The following is a 4,826-nucleotide window of genomic DNA, read 5'->3' on the forward strand; positions in this document are numbered from 1 at the left end:
AGCCAAAGTCAGGAATTGGAGCCCAGGGTTAGGAGCAGGCCTGGACCCAGACGGGAACAAGGCAGGACCAGGGCTGGAGCCCACGGGAACAAGGCAGGACCAGGCCTGGACCCAGATGGGAACAAGGCAGGACCAGGGCTGGACCCAGATGGGAACAAGGCAGGAACAGGGCTGAAAAAAGAAGTCACAGCCCTGGGGAAATACTTTGGGCAAGTGCTGAAGCTCTGCTGGGCTTATGAGCCGCTCTGCTGACTCTGCCCAGCAATCAGGGCGGAGCCGATCAGGCAGCTACAGGCCAGGTGCGCGCGTCAGGTCGCCTGGGACTGGCTCTGCTGCCAGCCCTGATTCCTCACAGTGCCCAACGAGCAATCCGAGATCATCAGGAGTGATTCCTTGTTAATAATCCACCACCCGTCATCACTAATTAACGAGCTCCCATGACTGTTGATATGGGAGTGATTAATCAATGAGAATCAACAATCTATTATCAATTCTAATGAATTATCACTGAGAAAGTCAACAATCAGGGATTGGCTATCTCTGGTCAGTACTTAGTGAGCTGTAATTAATGCCGAATAGCCATTAATGTGCAATTAATTATCAATAATCAACATTCACAGATCAGTAATTAATGTTAAACAATCAATAATCAAGGATCAACCATAAGTAAGCAGGAATTAATGATCAGTTGATGATACGCAATAATCACTTATCAGTAATAATCAATTAAAATCATTGAACAAAAATGAACGATCACTCATTAAAGAGCAAAAATAAATGTTCAAAGCTCAAGGATCAATAAGCATCAATTAATAACCACTCCGCCATGATCATTAATGATCAGTAGTGGGGCCCAGATGCACAAAGGGCCAGAGGTGCCTGTGAAGCCAGATCTGTGGCAGGTGTAACCTTGCCTCAGTGGGTCAGAACTGAGGATGTCTAAATTCAGGATGAACTGATGAGAAATAGAGCAGATATACCCCAAGACTAGCGGCTAATCCCCCATAGGATATACCAAACCAGCAACAAAAGTAAACTCCTGTTTCACCACACTGGCTAACAAGGAGTCATAAAAGCAGTTTCCTCAGGCATTCCAGTTCTTATGTCACCACCAAAAGTACTGGATTCAGAGATGAGCGGTTCTTTACAACCGCTCTACAAAGGTCTCATCAAATAAAAGATTTTTCTGATCCCAAAGATCCAGCCCCACCCAGTTCAATATAGATCTTACCCAAAAATCCCACTGGTGCCAATCCTTTAGTATTTAAAATCTAAAGGTTTATTCATAAAAAGAAAGAAAGGTGAGAGTTGGAATTGGTTGAAGGAATCAATTACATCTAGGAATGGCAAAGTTCTTGGTTCAGGCTTGTAGCAGTGATGGAATAAACTGCTGGCGTAAGTCAAGTCTCCGGAGCACATCCACAGCTTGGATGGGTCATTCAGTCCTTTGTTCAGAGCTTCAGTTTGTAGCAAAGTTGCTCCAGAGGTAAGAAGCAGGACTGAAGACAAAGTGCAGGTGTTTCCAGGGCCTTTTATAGCTTCTGCCATGCGGAGGGAATCCCATTGTTCTTACTGTGGAAAATTACAGCAACAAGATGGAGTTTGGAGTCACATGGGCAAGTCACATGTTCATGCCCAATTTCCCTCAGTCATTGCAGGAAGCCATTACCCATACTCCAGACAGCATGTTTACATGACAGTCCACTCAGTGTAGATGGGTGTCTCCCATAGTCCTTTGTAAACTAAGTATTTCTTGATGAGCCACTTAATTTGAACAGTCCCTCCAAGATGTGCTGGCTAGTTCCCTTGTGGGCGTTACCCCAAAAGCAAATATTTGAAATCCAGGTATAGAGACAATACTTATAACTTCACATACAAAACTGATTCATGCATACAGATAGCATAATCATAACCAGCAAATCATAACCTTTTCACAGACACCTCACTTGATAACCTTTTTAGAAGATTTGCTGCGAATATATAGCAGTGGTTGCAACAATGATCTATATGATCTTATTGTATTCAGATAATGTCACAGCAGGGACATGGTGCAATAGCCTGGAACCAGAAGCCGAATCGGCTTAGACAGCTGTGGCTCCAGGGAGTTGGTGTGCGGCACCCGCTGGGCAGTGGCCGGTCCCTGAGGCGGTTTGACAAGGCTGGTGTCTCTGTCTGGAAGTTGAGCTCCAGCTCAGCCCAGACACCCTGACAGGACGCAGACGTGGCTGGGCGAGGTCTGTGGCCCGTGCTATGCAGCAGGACAGGCTGGATGGTCCCACCAGTCCCTTCTGGCCTTGCTCTCCCAGCGTAGGATGCTGCCCATGAGCCCAACGCCGGGTCCAACGGCACTGGCTGAACCCCTCTGCTCTCTGTGTCCCACAGGTGCGGTGAGTGCCCGGCTCCAGGTTCCTAGGAGGTGGCCAGCACTGCTTCGTCCTCTTCATTCCCTCCCTCCACCTTCAGCCCTCCCGAGCTCCTGCCCTCTCTCCGGACACCTGGAGGGACCATGTTCCACGGCAGCTGAGAGGGCGCGATAACGGCCGCTGAAGGGTCTGAGCTCCGCAGAGCCCAGAGCAGGGAGGGCAGAGTCCTTCCCCGGACGTCCCCAGGGGGCAGTCTACACTGGAGCTTGAACTCAGCCCTATGCCCCTCAATCCTCCACCCCCGTCCCATGGCAGGGACCGGATTTCCTTGTGCGTATGTGTGTGTGTGTGTGTGTTTGCAGGTCTGTAGTGTCCTGAGGGCTGGTCAACCTGGACTCTGTCAGGGGAGAAGAGTCTCTCATTTGCTCCATTGTTTAATGTACAACTTACATGGGAATTGTGTGTTTGATCCAAAATAAAATGGATTAAAAAATTGGTTGCTGCATTTGAGGATGGTTTTGTGGGATTTAACCTATGAGAACGCTACTCACTGTATGTCCCAGTCCCTTGTTATCCATCCATCCATCCATTCCTCCCCACATCTAGCTAGCTAGCTATCTAGCTAATCTCCCTCTCTGTTAGGTGTCACTGTACTGTAGAAGCCAATATATTTTGAATGAGTTGAAAGTTGGGAGACCCGACTAATTTTCATAAATCCTTGGGCACTTGCCCCCGAGAACTTGGGTACCCCCTCAATTGGATCACAGCCTGGCTAATTCTGCCTCTTTAAAGTCCCCATGTGCTCTGACCGCTGGTGGGGTGGCGGATTCTTTTATCTTTGTCCCGTGACCTCAGGATTTTCACTGAGCTGTTCTCAGCCAGTTCTGCAACTCACCCTCCCTAGGGGCACCCGTTCTGTGGGGCGGGGAAAGTTTGTCCAGTTTAAAGAGATGGACATTTGCAAACACTGGTGCCTAAAGTCACACTCCTTGTTCCCCTGCGTGGAAGTGACCTGATCTCCAGAGGTGCTAATTACCCATCAGTGCGAATGTTAGACTGGATCCTCTGAAAATAGAATTTAGGGAGAAATCTGAGCTGTGTTGACATCATTGTCAGCATCGTTCAACTGAGCCATCATTTCTCCTTGTTATTTATAAGCACCAGGGTGGGGAAGAGCTACTGATGCTAAAGGACAAGAACCAGCGGGTATGAGGGATAGCTCAGTGGTTTGAGCATTGGCCTGCTAAACCCAGGATTGAGAGTTCAGTTCTTGAGGGGGCCACTTAGGGATCTGAGGTAAAATCAGTCCTTGGTCCTGCTAGCGAAGGCAGGGGGCTGGACTCGATGACCTTTCAAAGTCCCTTCCAGAGATAGGATATTTCCATTAATTAATTTATTTTTTAGAAATGACCAGGAATAAACTGAGTCTGGAAAGGAGAAGAAGGTTTCTAACCATCAGAGGAGGGGGTTCAGGAACCATCTCCCCCTAGGAGGAGAGGGGGGCAAAAGTTTTAGGAACTTGCTTAATAAGTTTATGGCCCCAGAGGTCCCTTCCAGTCCTGTGTATCTCAAAGAGAATTCCCATGGAAATCCCATTGAACTAGCCCATAGAGTCCATTAAATGTCCAGTTTATTTCTTGATATTCCCCTGCCTAGACATGCCAAGTCCCGGGATTGCATTTGCCCTCTTAGCTACAGCAGCATTCTGCGAGCTGATGTTCAGTTGTTCATCTGCCATGAGCCCCTGAGTCATTCTCAGAGCATGAGCAAATAGGTTAATTTCAGGGAAGGTTAAATTTACTCCCCGTTTCCCCTCGAATCACGCGCTGAATGCCTTTGTGGTTAGGCCAAGAACCATCCCCAAATTTAGCCTGCCTGAGAACATCTGTGTCCTGTTTATCAAAACAGCTGGCGGCAGATGTTTCCCCTTTGAGACGTTCTGGGGTAGAAGACTGGCATGGCTAGGGGCAGATTTGATTTGTGAGGCTCAGAATGGAAAGGCCATAGATGACTAAGTTAAAAAATACAGCCATTGTGGGCTTGGTGGTGAAAAACAAAGTGAACAACATGCTGTAAATTATTCAAACCCTTGGCTCTGCACTAGCAGCTGTCATCCAAGTGTTGTTAATTTTCACAGACCCCCCCAAACCCCCACTGTGGGGTAGGTAACCATTATTATAACCATTGGGGAAACTGAGGCACTGGGTTCCCCAACAATGATTCAGTAGTAAAGAAAGGAACAGAACCCAGGAGTCCTGACACCCAGTATCCCCACTCTAAGGGGGGATGCTACTCCCCTCCTTGAGCTGGGAATAGAACCCAGGAGTCCTGGCTTCCAGCCCCCTCTGCTCTAACTGACTAGACCCCCATCCTCTCCTAGAGCCAGGCATAGAACCCCGGAGTCCTGACTCCCAGGCCCCTCTGCTCTAACCCACCAGACCCCACTCTCCTCCTAGAGCCAAG

This window comes from Terrapene carolina, unplaced genomic scaffold (genome assembly GCF_002925995.2).
Source record: "Terrapene carolina triunguis isolate 2854851 unplaced genomic scaffold, T_m_triunguis-2.0 Scaffold337, whole genome shotgun sequence".
NCBI classification, from domain to species: Eukaryota; Metazoa; Chordata; order Testudines; family Emydidae; genus Terrapene; species Terrapene triunguis.